Source organism: Nerophis lumbriciformis, linkage group LG08 (assembly GCF_033978685.3).
Source record: "Nerophis lumbriciformis linkage group LG08, RoL_Nlum_v2.1, whole genome shotgun sequence".
In the NCBI taxonomy this organism is placed as follows: Eukaryota; Metazoa; Chordata; class Actinopteri; order Syngnathiformes; family Syngnathidae; genus Nerophis; species Nerophis lumbriciformis.
Window position 1 is genome coordinate 14,260,101 of NC_084555.2, and position 23,544 is coordinate 14,283,644.

General features: G+C 38.4%; 1 long non-coding RNA gene across 1 annotated transcript in view; it reads left to right on the forward strand.

Annotated features, from left to right (window-relative positions):
- The first annotated feature begins 2,797 nt into the window (after positions 1-2,797).
- The window catches only part of LOC133611494 (uncharacterized), a 77,459-nt gene continuing 56,712 nt past the window's right edge, over positions 2,798-23,544 (forward strand). Inside the window, exon 1 of the long non-coding RNA XR_009816000.2 lies at positions 2,798-2,861. This is a non-coding gene — a long non-coding RNA (uncharacterized lncRNA). The remainder of the gene's footprint in view (positions 2,862-23,544) is intronic.

Here is a 23,544-nt window from a genome sequence, read left to right on the forward strand (position 1 = left end):
CAATAAAAACGCTGACAGCTAACGATGTCATCGACTCTCTGCCGTCTTCTTCTCCCGCTGCACCGTCACACCAAGTTAAAAAAAATATATATAATTTTTAAATCTGTCCTTTCTCATCCATTTTCTACCGCTTGTTACTCTGAGTGTCTCGTAACCGCTCAGGCAAATCATATTGTCTAAAAATGCATTTTCCCATTGATAACGTGACATCATCGCGCTCTGAATATATATATATATATATATATATATATATATATATATATATATATATATATATATACATACATATGCTTGTTCACTTCCTGTTCTCAATTTATTGACAATATACTCCATAAGTAATAACAATAAAAATACATAAATAAATAATACATAATAATTGGTGAAGTAAATTACTTATATTTCATATGGTGAGATGAGTAAGATTATCTTAAAAATGAATGGATGGGTGAGATAAATTCAGAATGTTTATCATGGTTCTTCTTCTTTGTACTTTGTAAACACTTTAAGTTTGAAGAGTTTCTTGAAGTGGATCATATTAGTACATTGTTTGATTTCTTTGCTTAATCCATTCCATAATTTAATTCCACATACTGATATACTGAAGGTCTTAAGTGTTGTACATGCGTACAAATGTTTCAAATAAAATTTTTCTCTAAGATTATATTTCTCCTCTTTTGTTGAGAATAATTGTTTTTACAGTTTATCAAATCTTGGCTGTCTGCCACTGTTTTGTTGTTGTTGTTGTTGTTGTTGTTGCCCACACACTAAAAGAGAAACGTGTTTAGGACTGTTTGAAGGATTTAAAGCAGAGGTGTCAAACTCATTTTAGATGGGGGGGCCACATGGAGAAAAATCTACTCCCAAGTGGGCCGGACTGGTAAAATCACGGCACGATAACTTAAAAATAATGACAACTTTAGATTGTTTTCTTTGTTTAAAAATAGAACAAGCACATTCTGAAATTGTACAAATCATAATGTTGTTGTTGTTTTTTTACACTTACATGTTGCGGTTAATAGTATTCTATCTTTATATGTCGTTATTTATATTTTCTGAATAAATTATGTGATAATGTTTATCAGTCAACTCATTGGTGTTAATTTTCAATCTATCAAGATAAAAAGATTATATCAAAATCAAATTACAGTATGTTATTTATGTAGTTTGATCATTTTCCTCGACTGATGTACTAACATCATGTGGTTTATTTAGTACATATGTAACATCATCTACAAAGATACAAATAATCGCTAATGTGACATCCAGTGGACACATTTAGAACAGTGGTTTCTTTCATTAAAACATTTCAGGTTAATTTTTACACGGACACGACAGAGAAAACAGTTTTCGTCATCATTGTTCAAATATTGTAACGTCTGTCGCTTTGAGGACATGAATTCCATCGATCACTTTACTGAGCAAAACTATTTATTGTCGGCCATAAACACATCACCAAAACATTAGTAAAAAAATATATATCTAGCAAAACTGGTCATTTTCTGCAGTACAAACCAGACCAAAACCAACTTTGTTATATCAACAGCAGACGCTCGCTCTTTCTCACTTGCACCAACACAAGCACATATGGCACTTAGCCAGTGATGCGTTTACAGCCACACAAAAAGTCGGACAACTCCAACACCACACATAAAGTGTAAATCCAGGTCGTTACACTATGATTTACCAATCAATTGTGTGCTTATTCTAGTGTCATTTATTAGGAATCTTAATTTATAAATATTAATCATGAAATGCTGTTAGTATATTAAATATATACTAATAAAAATATATTTTTTTAAAACAGGAAGTTGCAGGAATGTACACACGATCCCCTGCTTACATCTCATTGTGCAACATGTGAATGTTTTAATGGGAACTAAATGCAATGTCTGAAAGGGGTACACATTATTTCCAAAGCAGGACCTCCACTCAGACAAACAATACAAGTACACAGTTCATGAAAAACAATATTTTTTTGTTATTGTCATTGTAAGTGGGCCTAAACACTTATATTAGAAAATAACCTCATGGAAATGACTGCTGTCATTTGATTATAATAATAAGAGAATGTTGTCTGTCTATCTGTGTTGGCCCTGCGGTGAGGTGGGGACTTGTCCAGGGTGTACCTGTTTCAGGTTCATTTTTATACTTAGCAAACTCACCCCGCGGGCCGGATTAAACCTGTCCGCGGGCCTGATCCGGTCCTCAGGCCGTACGTTTGACACCCCTGATTTAAACCGACATGCTAACAGTGTCCTTTTCAGACTTCTCCTACAAGACCCCTGTTTGCATTTTCAGACTTTGTAACACAATTGCCATGTAAATTAACAGTCAAAACAACACTTGGAAGAAAAAAAAGCATTTTCATTCAAAAACAGTGTTGCGTCAACAGTGCTTTAGTGTAGAGGAGCTGATAAAGTTCTCAGCTAGTTCTCATGGTAATTTAAGAAAAGTAACCATTAATGGTTCTCTTGTACATTGTAACAAGGAAAGTCAGCCTGCTCCTAATCTGAAACATTTTTAATACTTATGCAGTCTTTATGTGACAGGATGTAAATTTAGTCTCTAGTAGAATACAGTGATAATAAGTAGCAGAGTAAGCTCTTGAGTTGTATTACTAAGTAATTTTATATTTTCAATCTTATTATTTTTTTTATTGTTAATAGCAACAGTAAAGCGCAGTAAATTGTATTAAATGGAGTTAATGTTATTGTGATGCCAGCATTAATAAGAGCTATTGTAGTACTGGAGGGCTCCAGCAGGGGGCGCGTTGTGCTGGGAGCTATAATAGGGGACACCTGACTTCCTCCTTGCAGGCATTACAGACGTCAGCAGGTATACTCAAACATCTCCCTTCTCAGGTACAAGTGTCTTTATGTTAATCCTTTTACCCCTGAGTGTATCTTTATAATGTTCAAACATGTTTAAAAGGGTATATTTTTATGATATGTGTCTTTTCAGTCGACGAGGCTTTATACAAGATCAAGCTAATGCTAAAGCTAATTGCACTGCCAATGTCGAAGCTAATGCTAACTGCATTGATTGATTGATTGAAACTTTTATTAGTAGATTGCACAATATAGTACATATTCCTTACATCCATCCATCCATTCTCTACCGCTTATTCCCTTTGGGGTCGCGGGGGGCGCTGGAGCCTATCTCAGCTACAATCGGGCGGAAGGCGGGGTACGCCCTGGACAAGTCGCCACCTCATCGCAGGGCCAACACAGATAGACGGACAACATTCACACTCACATCCACACACTAGGGCCAATTTAGTGTTGCCAATCAACTTATCCCCAGGTGCATGTCTTTGGAGGTGGGAGGAAGCCGGAGTACCCGGAGGGAACCCACGCAGTCACGGGGAGAACATGCAAACTCCACACAGAAAGATCCCGAGCCCGGGATTGAACCCAAGACTATTTAGGACCTTTGTATTGTGAGGCAGATGCACTAACCCCTCTTCCACCGTGAAGCCCTTACAGTTGACCACTAAATGGTAACACCCGAATAAGTTTTTCAACTTGTTTAAGTCGGGGTCCAAGTAAATCAATTCATGGCATCAACAGTGTTAAATATATAGAAAGGTACTGTGCGTAGTTAATGGTTATTCTGTGTATATTTCTGCTGAAATGTGTATTTACGACAGTTTCTGGGACTAGTTCAGTGTAGTCTGTTTTAATATAAAGTGACTTTTGTTACTAAAGCAGTAAAGGCCTACTGTGTTGGGTGAATTTCTGTATTTACTTGTTGAGACATCTTCCAATACTGTTACACTAACGTCAAGTCTATCAGTGCTAAGAACAGGAAAACCTATTCGATTGTTATTTGAATGTATTTTCGTATAATACCACAGGAGTGCATTTTATGGATATGTGTTGCAATTAGGGCTGGGCGATATATCGATGTACTCGATATATCGCGGGTTTGTTTCTGTGCGTATATGTATAGTAAATGACTATATCGTGATATTCGAGTATATGTTCTCACGCAGTTGCTTTTAGCTGCGGGCATTATACTACAGGCTTTTCTCACTCTTTGTTGTCTCTCCTTCTCACAAAGACATAAAACAAGCGCACCTTCTTACGGCGTGGGTAACATTAGCTGTGGTGCGAGTGGTAATACGAGAGAAAGAAGGTGCGAATCTGGTAACAAATGAACGAATAATTAATTCCCAAGAAAAACAGCACGCTGGCGGTGGTTTGGCTTCAAGCGGGAATATGTCGAACAGACAACCGTAATTTGTCAAGTGTGGGGCAAAAGCGTTGCTACAAAAAGTAGCATTACTGCTAATATGTAGCATAATTTGAAAAGCCACCTGCTAGAGCAGGGGTGTCAAACTCAAATACAGAGTGGCCCAAAATTTCAAACTGAACAAAGCCGCGGGCCAAGGTTGAACAAATGAACCTTTTAATAGGGACCCAAACAAGTTTTGCATTGAATATTGAACAAGCAAGACTTATATAACTTTATAGTGACATGCAAAATCGAGTTTCAAATAATAATATTAATAATTAAAAAATATCAATGTCATATCAAATACAATTTACATTAAAATTGAATGCCTCTTTTCTATTTGCAGCCTTCTGAGGTAAATATCAACATTAACGTTTTCCACAGGCTAATACATTGGAAAATAAAATAACAATGAATAAACCAACCATTCAGGACTTTAAACTGCTCAGTTTGCAACACACTGATCTAATCTGATGTGCCCAAGCCAGATACCTGTCATATTTTCTTGGATGCTAGTTCATTAATGTCGGGGCTCAGGCTTTGAGCTGAGGCAACCTTCATTAATGAACGAAGGTGTTCATTAGTCATTATATCTCGTAGTCCACCCGGACCACAGTCTTGGTGGCGTGCCGTAAAGGCACTGCCTTAATTTAACGTCCTCTACGAGCTGTCTTCACGTCTGCTTTTCATCCATTCTAACAACGTGCCGGCCCAGTCACAAGATACGTGCGACTTCTGTACGCACACATACGTGAATGCCATGCATACTTGATCAAAAGTGATACAGGTTACACTGAGAATGGCCGAATAAACACTGTAAGAAATACACGCCACACTGTGAATCCACACCAAACAAGAATGACAAACACATTTTGGGAGAACATCCGCACCGTAACACAACATAAACACAACAGAACAAATACCCAGAACCCTTTGCAGCACTAACTCTTCCGGGACGCTACAAAATACACCCCCTCTACCACCAAACCCCGCCCCCCCTTTACATGAGATTTCCAATTCAATTCATCATCAATCATTATACCTAGAAATTTGGTTTAATTTAATTTTTCAATTTCTATTCCGTCTATTTGTATTTGTGTTTGACTCTCCCTTCTACTGTTACCAAATAGCATTATTTTAGTTTTACTGAGATCAAAGATATATATATATTTTTTCAAACCATCTTTTTAATTTGTTCATTTCTTCTGTTATTTTTTGTATTAGCTTCTGTATGTTCTCTCCTGAACAATACGGTAGAACTGATGTTAACGTTGCAGGGAAATCTGCAGAATTGTTTTCATCTTTATGCGGTTACATCTGCCTCTTATCCACCAAAAGTCCAAGAACGTTTAGTCACTGCAACACTGGCTTAAACTTGTAGAAACACTGCTTATCAGCGTTCAGATGCCCCAATAGTTCTAGAAAACTATTGGGCGTTTCCTTTAGTGGCCGCCTGGAGTTTCTGGGGGTATTTCAAAAAACAGGGTAAATAGGAAGGATTATTATTTAGAATCAAGAAGTTTAACGGGGTTGCTGCTTCAATCAAAACCTGGCAAGTTGTCGGGGGTTGTATTGTCTCTCCCGACATGGGAAAAAACAGTTCAATCAATCGTCTTCGAATATGTTCTGACACGTGGGAAGATCTCATTGGGATAAGGTCACTTTTCTGTGGGGAGCTGCCGGAGGTCGTGCATCCGTCATGTGAATTATCTGTTGAGGGGGACAGGAACTCGGAGAGGTGCACCTGCTTCTCTTTTCAGCTCTCAGTAATCTGATTAATTAAACAAAGTCCTTCCGCCCATTTGGGGTTCAATTTGGGTTTGCACTGAGAAAAAAAACAAAAAATAATTTCGATACCATTTTATAAATCATAATAAAAAGTGTTTAGCCTAGAGAGTGATCATAAAGGTCACTCAGCGTGAATGTGTTTGGTTTGGATTTACAGAGTCGTGTTCGCAATTAATTGTGACTCTTGTGTTCAATATTTATTTGTAAAGCAGCTACGGGAGCAAAGCTTACATTCCGAATGAGAAAAGTGGAAATAACTCTTTGTATGATTTTATAGTAGAATTGAATGTATACGTTGTGATCTTCATCCAATTTAGAGAGCAAGCGTTTAATAGGCCAAATATATATTTTTTGAGTGATTTACTGATCTACTTTATTATTATTATTATCATACCCTATTACTAACTTTACTAAACTTTATAATCAAAATGTGTATAAAATGCTCAGATTCTTTTTCATTTGTTAATAGTGGAATCTCGCTCGCCTGACCCACCCTGACCACGAAACAATCAAACAAAATATATACATAAATTAGTAAAAATACATAAATAAATAAAAGGACAAAATAACAGTAAGACATAGTAAAATGAATACACACAATTTAAAAGTCGCAAAGTGGGAGATTATATTTCAATATGAGAATTGAAAACATTGAATTCCAAAATATTTTATTCAATAAATAAAGGGTTTGTATGTTCTCTATATCCGACATTATGTATTATTCTAACTGATCTTTTTTGTAACACCGTTTTTGAATGAAGCGCACTTTTGTGATTGTTTCCACATATTTCTACACAATAACTCAGATGTTGTAACACTAGTTAGTAGTAGACAATAAGTAGTGATTTTTGGTCTAGATTATATTTTACTCTATTAATTATTGACATGTTTCTTGCTACTTTATGTTGTATTTTTTTTCTTTTACATTCAGTTCATTTTATCACCTATTACTACACCCAAAATTGTGTTTTCTTTTACTCATTCAATGTCTACTCTGTCTGTGTGTATTTGTGTTTGACTTTCCCTTCTACTGTTACCGAATAACAATATTCTAGTTTTGCTGAGATTCAAAGACAGTCTGTTATGTCAAAACATCTTTTCAATTTCTTCTGTTATTATTAGTATTAGCTTATGTGTGTTCTCTCCTGAACAAAACACAGTCGTGTCATCTGCAAATAAAACTAACTTTGTCCTTTGTAACTTTACAAATGTTGTTTGTATAAAGATTGAACAATTTTGGTCCCAGTATTGATCTCTGAGGTACGCCACAAGATGTTTTCAGCTCTGTCGACGTGTTTTCGCCTATCTTCACGTATTACTTCCTGTTGGTTAAGTAGCTTCTTACCCAGTTCAAGTCCAACCCTCTGATGGCATACCAGTCTAATGTGTTTATTAAGATATTATGATTAATTGTGCCAAATGTTTTTGTTAAATAAACTGCAGCAGTACATTTTTTGCTATCTATTGCATTGGTGATCTATTCCGTTATTTTAATTAATGCCATTGATGTTCAAATGTTGGCTGTGTATCCGCATTGGTTGTCTGTGAGTGTTTCATTTTTAATTATAGAATTGTCCAATATGTTGTTAAACAGCTTTTCAATAATTTTAGAAAATTGTGCAAGTAAAGAAACAGGTCTGTAGTTTGTAAACTGGTGTTTGTCTCCAGTCTTAAAAATGAGTACGACTTTTGTTATTTTCATTTTGTTTGGGAATTTGCCTGTTGGAAATGAGAAGTTGCTGATATATGTTAAAGGTTATCAATTCCATTACAATCAGTTGAGGTCTTGGATTTACATTTTTTCACAATATTGATTATTTCCTATTTTGTCACACCTTCGAGGAACATCCAAGTTGGGATTTCTGTCTATAGTGCCATTCAAGTCCTCAACATACTCTGGATCTGGAATCTTTTGGTCGAATGTTCACAAATTACTTGTTGAAGTTTTCAAGTACTTTGTTCACATTGTCATTTAAAAAAAATTCTATCTAAGAAGTGTTTAGGATTATCCTTCTTTGCATCATTTTTAATAATGCTATTTAGGATGTTCCATGTTGCTCTCATATTGTTTTTGTTCCGGTCCAATAATTGACTGTAATATTATTTCCTAGATGTTCGTAGTATGTCAGTTAGCTTGTTCTTATACGTTTTGTACTTCTTTTGTAGATCTTTGTGTTATAAATGTTCTGTATAATGTATACCGGTACTTCTTGTTGCAAGCTGTATAATAACCAAGCTGTAGCGACATTTTTATTGTAAGAGCGACCACTGAACAATGTTTCTAGCATAGTCACACATCGGCGTGCTTTGGTATTAGCCGTAAAAGCTATCTACGGCAAAAGATAAGCTAGCTTCTACGACAACACGAAACACGTTTGATTTTGTAATGCACAACACTGCCATACGACACCATTTTGTACTGACTGACAAACATGAACAATCATATTACAGTATCTGCAAAGTGTTATCCCACATTCCATATTTTGTTTGTACACAGCTGAGCTACCCATACAGCGTATGTACTGTAGTTGTAATAACACGCAGGACGTGCTGAGTGTATCATGGTCAATATAAGGTGTGACTCACTCGATGGACAGTTGTTTCTCTGGTCCAGCTGGCAAGGGACGTTTCCTGTTGATTTTGGGTAAGCAATCCATTTATGTCGATACAGCTTGTCTCCAAGTTGCATATTTATAGCGTCAAAATTGCTTTCATCCGCCTCTCCCGGCTTCCGTCTGCTCCAACTTCACACTCTTCCTTCGTGCTAGCTTTTAGCTTCAAAAGAATAAGGTTGTAAATCCTCATTTGTGCAAAAATAGCGGTTTTCGTTGTCTGTTACCAAGTCTGACATGATTAGAAAACACACTCATGTTTGATTCCGGAAGTAGGAACAGACATTTGTTGCCAGAAGTAAGACGTGCGCTGCTATAAAAAACAGAAATCAATGCGCAAAATAAATCGGTCTCGGTAATCATTGAAATGATCAAAATACGGTAAATTTTGAACATGTTACATATTGTTATAAACGTGTCTAATACCACATTATATATATATATATATATATATATATATATATATATGTGTGTGTGTGTGTATATATACACACACATATACAGGGAATAAGCGGTAGAAAATGGATGGATCTTTAAAATCGTTTAAAAAAAGACGTGTGTTCTTGTCTCTCATAGGCAAATAGGCAAAATTCCCCAAAAAATGCAGTTCCCCTTAAAAAACAAATACTGAAAACATTTTTTTTCCAGAAACTTTTTTTTTTAGGATTAACAAAAATAAACTCAATTACAAGAAAAACTTCAGAGAATGATATAACTTTAGGAGGGAACATTTGTGTTTTTGTGAGAAAAAAAAAGGTTGCTTGAGAAAAAGATTTTTTGAGAAAATTGTTGGAAACTTACAAAAATAATGTTATATTTTTTTGTGTTATCGCTTATGTGAAATTCTTTGCTAGCCTAAGAATACGGTCCGGGACGAAGTTGAACTGTGACTTGTAAAATCTGCATTTGAAAAAATGGCACTATTTACAGCATGATCGACCAGAATATTAAAAAAAAAACGTTAATCCAATACTTTTTTCTCCAAAAAGTCTTTTGTCTGTTAAGATTGCAATTTTTCACATTATCCTAGTATTTTTGTTTCTTATTCTATTATTATTTGAGTGTGGCTCTAATATCCCTATGTTCATATCTACTGTGTGTATATATTTGGCTAGATAATGTCTTGCCCTCTAATGAAATGAACGTTGTAGTACTTTAGTGCTCTATCATTGGAGTTCAGTGCTCTCATTACTTGCTGTTGAGGAAAGTCTGTTTGGCGGTGTGCCCAGATGGTTGTCTTTAAGGCTACAGCAAAACCTCCTCCCCGCTGTTGAAGCTGGGGTTGTCTGTTGAAGAGTTTTGTGTGTGTAAGTGTGTGTTTGTCTGTGGTGTGTGAGATGCGTACCTTTGATAATAAACTTACTTAATATGGTTCTTGCTGTTAATGGCTCAATTTGGTGTGTTTAGGTGTCACCTTAGTTCAGGGGTGTCCAAAGTGCGGCCAGCGACACATTCTATAGACAAACTGAACAGGTCCCAAATTAGAACAAAAAACTATGAAAAAATCAACGGGACCAAATCCCCCAAAAATGGGACCTGAAAACGGGCGGTATAGCTCGGTTGGTAGAGTGGCCGTGCCAGCAACTTGAGGGTTCCAGGTTCGATCCCCGATTCCGCCATTCTAGTCACTGCCTTTGTGTCCTTGGGCAATACACTTTACCCACCTGCTCCCAGTGCCACCCACACTGGTTTAAAGGGGAACATTTTCACAATTTCAGAAGGGTTAAAACCATTAAAAATCAGTTCCCAGTGGCTTATTTTATTTTTCGAGGTTTTTTTCAAAATTTTACCCATCACGCAATATCCCTAAAAAAAATATCCCTGATTTTAACCATTGTTATATACACCCGTCCATTTTCCTGTGACGTCACATAGTGATGCCAACACAAACAAACATGGCGCATAGAACAGCAAGCTATAGCGACATTAGCTCGGATTCAGACTCGGATTTCAGCGGCTTAAGCGATTCAACAGATTACGCATGTATTGAAGCGGATGGTTGTAGTGTGGAGGCAGGTAGCGAAAACGAAATTGAAGAAGAAACTGAAGCTATTGAGCCATATCGGTTTGAACCGTATGCAAGCAAAACCGACGAAAACGACACGACAGCCAGCGACACGGGAGGAAGTGAGGACGAATTCGGCGATCGCCTACTAACCAACGATTAGTATGTGTTTGTTTGGCATTAAAGGAAACTAACAACTATGAACTAGGTTTACAGCATATGAAATACATTTGGCAACAACATGCACTTTGAGAGTGCAGACAGCCCAATTTTCATCAATTAATATATTCTGTAGACATACCCTCATCCGCTCTCTTTTCCTGAAAGCTGATCTGTCCAGTTTTGGAATTGATGTCAGCAGGCCAGGGAAGCTAGGGTCGATATTCTTCTCTTGATCATCTTCGGTGGCATTAGGGACGGTGTGAGCCAAGACATCCAGGGGGTTTAGCTCGCTCGTCTGCGGGAACAAACTGCCGCCATTGCTTGCCGTGCTACCGAGGTCCTTTGTCCCTGAATTGCTCACACACTCCGGCAGATTCACTGGGGGTCTGGCGGCAGATTTCTTTGACTTTATCGTTGGAAATGCATCTGCTTTGAGTGTCGCAGGATATCCACACATTCTTGCAATCTCTGTCGTAGCATAGCTTTCGTCGGTAAAGTGTGCGGAACAAACGTCCAATTTCTTGCCACTTTCGCATCTTTGGGCCACTGGTGCAACTTGAATCCGTGCCTGTTCGTGTTGTTACACCCTCCGACAACACACTGACGAGGCATGATGTCTCCAAGGTACGGAAAACAGTCGAAAAAACGGAAAATAACAGAGCTGATTTGACTCAGTGTTTGTAATGTGTTTGAGAAAATGGCAGATTGCTTCCCGATGTGACGTCACAACTCGCTCCGAGAGCGAATAATAGAAAGGCGTTTAATTCGCCAAAAATTCACCCATTTAGAGTTCGGAAATCGGTTAAAAAAATATATGGTCTTTTTTCTGCAACATCAAGGTATATATTGACGCTTACATAGGTCTGTTGATAATGTTCCCCTTTAAATGTAACTTAGATATTGGGTTTCACTATGTAAAAGCGCTTTGAGTCACTATAGAAAAGCGCTATATAAATATAATTCCACTTCACTTCACTTCAAAATGGTCGACAACCTGAGCGTCTTACTGTATAAGGTCTTTGATGATTTCCGTGTCATGATGAAAAAGTATACACATTTCTTGTGAGACATGATATGTTTTTGAGTGTACAAAAGCCCTCAAAAGCGTTTCAGTTGACGGTATAATAGCAATTTTAGTAAATACAAGCTTACTTTAGAGCACAGTTAATATAAATGCAAATAAAATCATTATTAAAATAATAAATTATTTTATTGCTTTGTTATCTATAACACAAAGCTAAGATGTAGAAGTGTTTTTCAAATGTTAGCATATGCACATTGTTTTGGTTTGAGTATTTTTAGTTAAAGTTAAAGTTAAAGTACCAATGATTGTCACACACACACTAGGTGTGGCGAAATTATTCTCTGCATTTGACCCATCACCCTTGATCACCCCCTGGGAGGTGAGGGGAGCAGTGGGCAGCAGCGGTGGCCGCGCCCGGGAATCATTTTGGTGATTTAACCCCCAATTCCAACCCTTGATGCTGAGTGCCAAGCAGGGAGGTAATGGGTCCCATTTTTATAGTCTTTGGTATGACTCGGCTGGGATTTGAACTCACAACCTACCGATCTCAGGACGGACACTCTAACCACTAGGCCACTGAGATATAAGTGGCCCTCGCATCCTTCAATTTTTCTCTATGTGGCCCTCGCTGGAAAATGTTTGGACGCCTCCGCCTTAGTTCTATTGTAGATAGTGAGAAATGTACTTAAAAGAGGCAAAGTACCTCTCTGCAAGTCTCAGTTTTAATGGCACCAGCCACAGACATTCATGACCCCCTACCTGCCCACCCCAGGATTAAGTAAAGCAGTAATCTAGATTCAAAAGTGCAGCTCAAAGGGAGCCCGTGCAATTTCCCCCTAAAGCTAGAGCAAAGCCAGCAGTTGGTCATTCATATGCATCTGAAATCTAATACGCTACCGCTGTTCCCCCGCTGTGGCCGCCCTCCCTCGCTGACTCACCAGTGAACCTCCACTTTACTGACCATTCTATGCCTCGCTCTTTCTCACTCCCACACACCCCCGTGATCCCTGTCTTCTTGCGTGTCGTTACCCAGGTGACACCGCCAGGGTGTTCCCTCACAGTTCAAGCCGAAGCAGGCATTTGGTCGCCTTTGCTGCATCAGTAAATAATTAGCACACTGCCTCCTCCACGGCTCCACACAGGAAGCACGGTTTGTTTAGCATGCAGCCTCCACTGATTGTCGTCTTGCAACATGATGTTTCTTTTAACTCTTCAAGCACAAAGAGGCCTGATTTACTAGAGTCCAAACGCCATGTGGGAAACAGCGTGTGCAATAGGGCTGGGCGATATGGCCTTTTTTTTAATATCTCGATATTTTTAGGCCATATCGCGATACACGATATATATCGCGATATTTTGCCTTAGCCTTGAATGAACACTTGATGCATATAATCACACCAGAATAGTAAATGACACAATATTTTACTGCATATGTAAGCAGCCTTTTGTTTGCTTACTTACTACTAAAAGAGAAGTTGTCTTGTATGTTCACGCTGTTCTTTTTTTGCCAAAATAGTTTTTTCAACTAAAATTGTGCTTTGATTGCAATACGAAACGTATGTGTAATGTTTCCTAAGATTTGGAGAGAAAAAAAGCCAATAATTACATCTTTTGTAGTCCCCTTTATTTTGAAAACTATCACAAAGTATCGAAATACATTTTGGTACCTGTAACAAAATATTGACCCTAGGAAGTACTATAAGAGGCATCACCACTGAGGCACTCTCGTTTACTGCACATTCATGCTCCTACCTGTGGAGTTTTGCTGTTTTCAAACAAGCAGGAGACATCTTCCACTTTTTATGGGCATTTCCCAAGCAGTTGTGCAGTGCCTCGACAATGAAACTACTTTTTTTTGTTTTTCTGGCCGAAGAGACGCAAAACTGATTGCAGGCCCAATTCTGCTCACTTAACAGATGCAATCCACTTTGCACAAGTTTCGGAGATCAGCTTTGCACGTGATATCAGGATTGCACGTGTTTTAGTACACGTAAACCTTTAGTAAATCAGGCCCCTAAGTCTTGATGTTACACAGTGGTAGTGCCGCAAGGAAAAACAAATTGTACAGTAACAAAAATAAATACTGGATTTAGTAATCATGTTATAAACAAGAAAGGAATAAAGACATGTATTATTTTATAAGGAAAAAACGAGGGCAACAATACTTTTGTAAAAAAAAAAGAAGGTATTTTATAAAAAATAAATAAAATAAATTGGTAAATTGGTAAAGTTAAAAGAACATTTTTAGCTTTAAATGAACAAGAACATGGATGGCTTACGAAATATAATCTGTATTGGTACAATAATTAACTTGTAATAATACAATAATTAAAGTCATAAAGTTAGAAGAATACAGTTGCAGTGTTATGGGATTAAAGTCGTAGTGTCTCAAGATTAAAGTTAAACATTAAAAGAAAGAAGTTTAAATAATACTGCAATTTTTTTACCATTATAGATACGAGAATAAAGTCATCATATTGTGTGAAAAAATATCAAATTTTATGAGGGAAAAATGTTACACAAATCAAGTAGTAATATAAAGAAAATCACAGGAAAACGTAATGTGATAAGTTATTAGAATTAAGTCGTTTTGATGCTCCAAAAGTAGGGTTAAAATGTGACAAAAATAGTACTTAAAATATAAATAAAACATTTTTTTAAATCACAATTTTAAGGAAAAAGTGGTTAAATGTGAAGGGAATGTATTTGTGATGTTTCAGGGAATGTATCTACACAATGTGAATGAACTAAATTCAGTTGTTATTTGAGTGACAAAAAATATTTGTTTACAGTTATAACAATAAAGTGACAATTCTACACAAAACATGTTAATGTTAGAAAAGAAAAAAAGTAAAACAAATGGTACTATTATGAGAAAATGCCATGTTGTCAAGCGCACTGCTAATGTTCTTGCGATAAAATAGAATACCTTTATTGTCATGGCATTAAAAATACAATGACAGCTTCAGGTGTCGCTAATTTCTGTATGGAGGAGAAATAAATAGCCCCGTCTTCGCTAAAGGCTAACATTTAGGTGCCACAAAGTTTGACATAATCAACCCTGAAGATTAGTGGACGGGAATTTTCGGGGGGTCAGTGAATTATTTTAGTTACCCACTAGCTGGCGCAGCAATGTTCACAGTGTGGAGTTGCTTCAACGTTACTAATCATGGCCTCCAAGGCAGCAAATGAACTACACTTCTTAAAAGTATTATTATCACTGCAAGGACTTTCTAAGCGTACCACACATTGAGCATGAGAGAGCAGGTGGAGACAAGAAGCCTTGCTAAGTGTTTGTCACCCCTTTGTTACTGAAGGAGTATTTATTGTGAAACGAGTAACAGCACGAAAATATTCTGAATCTAATCGTTTCCACAAGAATCGGAATCAAATTTTGTCGTGAGTGGTTCTAAGATTCACAACTCTACTATACTGTAGATGTCATCCTGTTAGGATAAGGACATAATATAATGAGAATTAGCCTCAATAAAAATGCATGACTAAGTTTTAATGGAACAAATGTCAAGGTAGCACATGGTTGCTGTTGACGTGACCCCAGGATGCAGAGACGAAGTGCAGATAAGAAGGTATTTTGTTTTGGACCAGGCAGGCACAAATCAAAAGGCCTACCATGAATATTGGTCATTGGACCAGTGTCGCAAGGGAGGCGATAAACCCTTCTGATTAGTTTTCAGAGGCAGTCCCCAGATCACTAATCAAGAGCAGGTGTGTGTAATAGCACTCAAAAACAAGACAAAACCAAAACAGGAAGTGAAATAAAAATTACAGCACGAGGCAGGAAGAAACACTAAACAACAAACAACTCAGAAACCAAAAATGGTAACTACAAAACCCAAAACCAGTGAAGTTGGCACGTTGTGTAAATCGTAAATGAAAACAGAATACAATGATTTGCAAATCCTTTTCAACTTATATTCAATTGAATAGACTGCAAAGACAAGATAGTTTTTAACGTTCGAACTGAGAAACCTAATTTTTTTTTGCAAATAATCATTAATTTAGAATTTAATGGCAGCAACACATTGCAAAAAAGTTGACACAGGGGCATTTTTACCACTGTGTTACATGGCCTTCTTTCCTTTTGACAACACTCAGTAACCGTTTGGGAACTGAGGACACCAATTTTTTTAAGCTTTTCAGGTTGAATTATTTCCCATTCTTGCTTGATGTACAGCTTAAGTTGTTCAACAGTCTCCATTGTGGTATTTTAGGCTTCATAATGCGCCACACGTTTTCAATGGGAGACAGGTCTGGACTACAGGCAGGTCAGTTTAGTACCCACACTCTTTTACTGCGAAGCCACGCTGTTGTAACACATGCAGAATGTGGCTTGGTATTGTCTTGCTGAAATAAGCAGGGGCGTCCATGAAAATGCTATTGCTTGGATGGCAACATATGTTGCTCCAAAACCTGTATCTACTGTTCAGCATTGATGGTGCCTTCACAGATGTGTAAGTTACCCATGCCTTGGGCACTAATGCACCCTCATACCATCACAGATGCTGGCTTTTGAACTTTGCACCTATAACAGTCCGGATGGTTCTTTTCCTCTTTGGTCCGGAGGACACGATTGTCAACAGTTTCCAAAAACAATTTGAAATGTGGATTCATCAGACCACAGAACACTTTTCCACTTTGCATCAGTCCATCTTAGATGAGCTCGGGCCCAGCGAAGCCGGCGGCGTTTCTGGGTGTTGTTGATAAATGGCTTTCGCATTGCATAGTAGAGTTTTAACTTTTACTTCCAGATGTAGCAACAAACTGTAGTTACTGACAGTGGTTTTCTGAAGTGTTCCTGAGCCCATGTGGTGATATCCTTTAAACACTGATGTCGGTTTTTGATGCAGTACTGCCTGAGGGATCGAGCGGTGACGGGCATTCAATGTTGGTTTTTAGCCCCGTGGCTTATGTGCTGTGATTTCTCCAGATTATCTGAGTCTTTTGATGATATTACGGACGGTAGATGGTGAAATCCGTAAATTCCTTGCAATAGCTGGTTGAGAAATGTTGTTCTTAAACTGTTCGACAATTTGCTCACGCATTTGTTCACAAAGCGATGACCCTCGCCCCATCTTTGTTTGTGAATGACTGAGCATTTCATGGAATCTGCTTTTATACCCAATCATGGCACCCACCTGTTCCCAATTAGCCTGTTCACCTGTGGGATGTTCCAAATAAGTGTTCGATGAGCATTCCTCAACTTTCTCAGTCTTTTTTGCCACATGTGACAGCTTTTTTGAAACATGTTGCAGGCATCAAATTCCAAATGAGTTAATATTTGAAAAAAAGTAACACAGTTTACCAGTTCCAACATTAAGTATCTTGTCTTTGCAGTGCATTCAATTGAATATAGGTTGAAAAGGATTTGCAAATCATTGTATTCTGTTTTTATTGACAATTTACACAACGTGCCAACTTCACTGGTTTTGGGTTTTGTAACAAGGATTATTCAGAGAAAGAAGTGTTGAAAAGTGTGGAAAAGCTTCGTAGTGTTAAAGTGAAAACGTAAATATTTGATTATGCTTCTCATTATGTTAAAAAGTCCAAATCATCATAAATTAGACTCCCCCCTCGGACAGTGATGGGATGTTGGTACTCATCCAGCCATTAAGCAGTAGTGTAACAAATTACACCGAAGTGCATGATGGATAGTTGACCTCCCTGATTAGCAAAAGTCTGTAATGGCCCTACAGGTCTGCATCTGCAAAATGATATCGGCTGCCAAAAAGTCCATTAACTGCATGTTGAGTTTAATGGATCTCTGTCGGAAGTGTAGATGCGGCGACAACTTCAGATGTTAGCGATGGGTGGACTGACTGCCAGGAACTCAGTGGGACTAGTAAAATATGCATCATGCAAAAAGGGTTTGATTTCTAGGATTTAACAACATGGTTCGGATAATGGATCCTGTATGTGGTCACGCCAATGAAACGTAGAGGACAGCATCACATTTCTTGTGTGCAAATTTGTGGGACATTCTGTGTGATGGTTGTAGCTGGCAGGATGTGAAAAGATGTGACATGTGACCTCGCTCTTCATCCAGACAGACACTTACCTTGGATCCCTCCTTGTTTCCTGGCTGGTCAGAGTTATCCATTTCATTGAGCCGGCAGAGCGCCGCTGTCGTCGGGTCATTACAGATGGCTCCCGGCACTCCGGGTTGTCCTTTGCAGATATAAGAGAGACACAGGACAACTGTTTCTTGCTGGTCTGGGTGACCTACTTTTTTTATATTTCACTTTTTTTACTTTACAAAATCCTGATTGCTAATACAGTTTTGTGGCTACCTGCTATGAGTTTTCCCTGATGGGTCGACCTATAGTGGTACACTCAAAATGTTATTTAATGCAGTCCAATATAACGTAATATTCTATATAATGTGTTCATGCCATGGACCATGAATGTTTGCCCGTTTACATCACGGTGTGGTGGCTGGTAGACTGAGTGCTAACAAGCTAAATCTAGTAAGTGGGTTAAACTTGTATAACGCTTTTTTACCTTCAAGGTAGGGCTGTGCGATATATCGATATACTCGATATTTCGCGGGTTTGTCCCTATGCGATATAGAAAATGACTATATCGTGATATTCGAGTATATGTTCTCACGCAGTTACATTTAGCTGCGGGCATTACACTGCATGCGTTTCCCACTCTTTCTTGTCTCTCCTTCTCACAGAGACATAAAACAAGCGCACCTTCTTACATACGTCACGTGTGCAACGTCACACGCTCCCGCGGATCAGACAGGTAGCGACATGGCAACGTTAGCTGTGATGCTAACGGTGCGGTTGCGGGTGGTAATACGAGAGAGAGAAGGTGGGAATCTGGTAACAAATGAAGGAAGCATTAATTCTAGTGATGTCCGATAATATCGGCCGATAAATGCGCTAAAATGTAATATCGGAAATTATCGGTATCGTTTTTTTTATTTTCGGTACCGTTTTATTTATTTTTTAAATTTTTTATTAAACCAACATAAAAAACACAAGATACACTTACAATTAGTGTACCAACCCAAACAACCTCCCTCCCCCATTTACACTCATTCACACTCATTCACACAAAAGGGTTGTTTGTTAGGGACGGCGTGGCGCAGTGGAAGAGTGGCCATGCGCGACCCGAGGGTCCCTGGTTCAATCCCCACCTAGTACCAACCTCGTCATGTCCGTTGTGTCCTGAGCAAGACACTTCACCCTTGCTCCTGATGGGTGCTGGTTAGCGCCTTGCATGGCAGCTCCCTCCATCAGTGTGTGAATGTGTGTGTGAATTAGGGCTGCAACTAACGATTATTTTTCTATCGATTAATCTATAGATTATTTTTTCGATTAATCTATAGATTATTTTTCCTTTTACCGATTATTTTTATTTTTTTTAAATGAAGAGGAAAAAATAAATGTAGGCCAGTTTTTTCAAAAGGCATGGCTTTTATTTACAAAAAAAAAAGTATGGCCACTCAGTCAACATTGACAACAACATGACAAAATATTCTGTAACAATGTAAACATTTAAAACTTTTAACATTTAACAAAATTAAAAGTAGCTTATTTGCTTTTTAATGTGCAAATATAAAAGTAAACATCCAGTGCAAATCTTAATATTCTGGAATAGTATAAGCATTTAAAAAGTAAAAGTATTGCTTATTTTGCTTTAAAATGTGCAAAAATAAAGATAAACATCCAATACAAAAAAGTGCAAAACGGAAATATTCTGTAACAAGTGTAAACATTTCAACAAAAGTAAAAGTATTGCTTATTTGCTAAAATGTGCAAAAATAAAGCTAAACATCCAATACAAAAAAGTGTACAGTGTAAACATTTCAACAAAAGTAAAAGTATTGCTTATTTTGCTTAATAACACAACAATGATAGTATGATTAAAGTGAAAGTTAATTGTTCGTTTGTACATAGTATATGTAACTGTTAATGTTGTAAAAGGTATTTGCACAACTAATTAACGTTAGCGTTTGTGACACGTCTTGTGCCGTGGGGTTCTTTCAGGACCGACAGACTGAACGCCAGACGGCTTTGCCAGGTTTACAATCTTTTAATTTTACACAAAGTCTTTTCTTTTCCAACTCTTTTCTCTTTCTTTCCTCGCTTTTCAACTCCTCTTCCTCGCTCGCTCGTCGTCCCCTGTCTCTTGCGGCGTCGCTCCCGGCGCGCCCTGCCTCGCCGCTCGCTCGCCGCCGCCGCCTCTCCACAGCGTTAAAGAGGAGCGCGTCTTTGTAAACACTGAACAGGCACGCCAAACGCGCCTCTCAGAGCAAACGGTGCTTTAGTTTATGAATTTACAACGCAGATACAAATGACACATTCATGTTTTTGTGTAATAATGACAACGTATACGCACGCGGACGATTGACTAGTTGATGGTGATGGCAAGAACGCTGTCGGGGGTTTTCTTTTCAAATGTTCGTTCATAGCCGTTGTGCTGCTATGATAGGCCATTTCCGCTCGACACAGTGTGCATACAACAACATTATTAGGCCGTTTATTGAAATACTCGGACACTTTTGACGACTTTTGGCGTGCTTTTTTCCCCTCGCTCGCATCGTCTGCTTTGCGCTCCGCCATGACAGTAGTGTGACGTAAATATGCGACGCGCCGACGCACAAAAACGGTGTCGACGTATTTACGTAACCGATGACGTCGACGCGTCGTTTCAGCCTTAGTGTGAATGGGTAAATGTGGAAGTAGTGTCAAAGCGCTTTGAGTACCTTGAAGGTAGAAAAGTGCTATACAAGTACAACCCATTTATCATTATCATTTATTCTTTCTGTTATTAATATTCTGGTTCCTACATTATATATCAATACAGTCTGCAAGGGATACAGTCCGTAAGCACACCTGATTGTGCATGCTGCTGGTCCACTAATAGTACTAACCTTTAACAGTTAATTTGACAAATTTTCATTAATTACTAGTTTCTATGTAACTGTTTTTATATTGTTTTACTTTCTTTTTTATTCAAAAAAATGTTTTTAATTTATTTATCTTATTTTATTAATTTTTTTTAAAAAGTACCTTATCTTCACCATACCTGGTTGTCCAAATTAGACATAATAATGTGTTAATTCCACGACTGCATATATTGGTATCGGTTGATATCGGTATCGGTAATTAAAGAGTTGGACAATATCGGAATATCGGATATCGGCAAAAAGCCATTATCGGACATCTCTAATTAATTCCCAAGAAAAACAGATAGGGGTCCATCGTCTGGCGGTGGTTTGGCTTCAGGCGGGAAGATCTTGAACAATTTTGCGGCAAAAGCGTTGCTACAAAAAGTAGCACCACTGCTAATGTAGCATCATTTGAAAAGTCACCCGCGAGAGAATAAGGAGTGCTTGAAACGCCGCATGTCAACATCTCCGTTCGGTGCCACACCAACAAAATGCCGAAGCAACTATTTCCACATCAACACCGTATGAAACAAAAACAGAAGGAGATAACGTTCGCAGGAACATACACTATTTGATTTCCTATTATGCAGCTCATTTTTATTTGACAGTTATTGAAATATCTTGTGTGACATCATGCACAAAAGTGCACTTTATTTGTTTTAAACTATTGTAGTGGCGTTCTGTACAAAAAGTGCACTTTAATTTAGTGTTGTTTTGATATGTCATCTTAGTGACATCATGCACAAAAGTGCACTAATAGCTTGTTTTAAAATGTCTCTGACAATCTTGCACTTTCGGTTTTGGAAATGACATAAATGTTTGTGCCACTGCTTAATAACTGTTTAATAAATACAGTTTTGGTAATTTGACTTAGTTGTGATTTCCCTCTCTGCATGCAAGTTTAAAATAAGCATATATTAATGAAGTATGAACAAGAATGTTTTTAATGTAGACACATAGAATCATCATACTGCTGTGATTATATGCATCAAGTGTTCATTCAAGGCTAAGGCAAAATATCGAAATACATAGCGTGTATCGTGACATGGCCTAAAAATATCAAGATATTAATAAAAGGCCATATCGCCCAACCCTACTTCAAGGTACTCAAAGCGCTTTGACAGTATTACCACATTCACCCATTCACACACACACATTCACACACTGATGGCGGGAGCTGCCATGCAAGGCGCTAACCACGACCCATCAGGAGCAAGGGTGAAGTGTCTTGCTCAAGGACACAACGGACGTGACTAGGGTGGTAGAAGCTGGGGATCGAACCAAGAACCCTCAGGTTGCTGGCACGGCCACTCTCCCAACTGCGCCACGACGTTAAGCGTCTTAGCTGGCTCACCGTAACTTCTAGGCCGTTTGGGGCTGCTACAAACTTGGCTCGTAGATTTATAGATGGATAGATAGTACTTTATTGATTCCTTCAGGAGAGTTCCCTCAGGAAAATTTAAATTCCAGCAGCAGTGTACAGAATTGAGATTGTATTTAAAAAGTAAATAATAAATAATGGGGGTATATGTTATTGTTTTGCATCCCCTGTCATCCTAGTACCCCCCTGCCCACCAGAGAGGAGTTGTATAGTCTGATGGTGTGTGGGACAAAGGAGTTTTTGAGTGAGCTCAATACGGGTAATGCTAGCAAGCATGTCCACGGCATCTAAAGTTACGAAGCTGCTTTAACTGGGGGACGCATCCTTCTAGCAGGGACCACCTCTCAAAGTTCAATTAATCAAAGTTTATTTATATAGCCCTTAATCACAAGAGCTATATATGTGCACAAGCCACAACGACATCCTCGGCTCAGATCCCACATTAGGACAAGAAAAAACTCAACCCAATGGGATACAATGAGAAACCTTGGAGGCGACCGCAGATGTGGGGATCCCCCGACCCTGGGCGACCGATGCAATAACGTAGGGTGGATCTAGTTAATAGTGTGAGAGTTTAGTCCATAGTGGGTCCAGCAGGGGATCATCTGTGCAGAGACGTTCCCAACTGATGCACAGATGAATGGTCCACCCCCGGGTCCCGACGTTGAACAGCTAGCGACCCATCTGTGGTCACCTAATAACCTCTCCACGCAGGAGAGAGGGGCAGAGCAGAAAAGAGACGGCAGATCAACTGGTCTAAAAGGGGGCTCTTTTTAAAGGCTAGCGTATACAAATGAGTTTTAAGATGGGACTTAAATGTTTCTACTGAGGTAGCATCTCTAACTGTTACCAGGAGGGCATACCAGAATACTGGAGCTCAAATAGAAAACGCTCTAAACGACTGTTTTTGGGCTCTGGGAATCACTAATAAGCCGGAGTTCTTAGAACGCGGATTTCTTGCCGGGACATATGGTACAATACAATCGGCAAGATAGGATGGAGCTAGACCGTAAGTAGTAACACCTTAAGTAGTAAGGTTGGCCCTTTTCCACCAAAAGTTCAGGAACTTTAGGTTCCTGTAGAAGTGTTTGGTTTGTGATTCCACAGCATTTCACAGTTCAGGGTAGTTTATATAAATCCGGCCTGATGACGTATGGAAGAGGGGTTTAGTATATTTCTACATTGATACCGTGTAAATAAACAGACAATATTATGTCAGAGTTATTTTGCTAAAAAGTATGTAAATGAAATACAAAGCAACAATACACAAAACTATTTAAAAATAAAGTTCACCGAATTGTTCATATAAGTCAGGCTTTTGTCTGCAGTGTCCAAAAGTCAGAATGTCGTCCTCAGTGAGTGATTTTTTTTTCTTCGTCCTGTCCATCCACTCAGGCAAATCATATTGTTGAA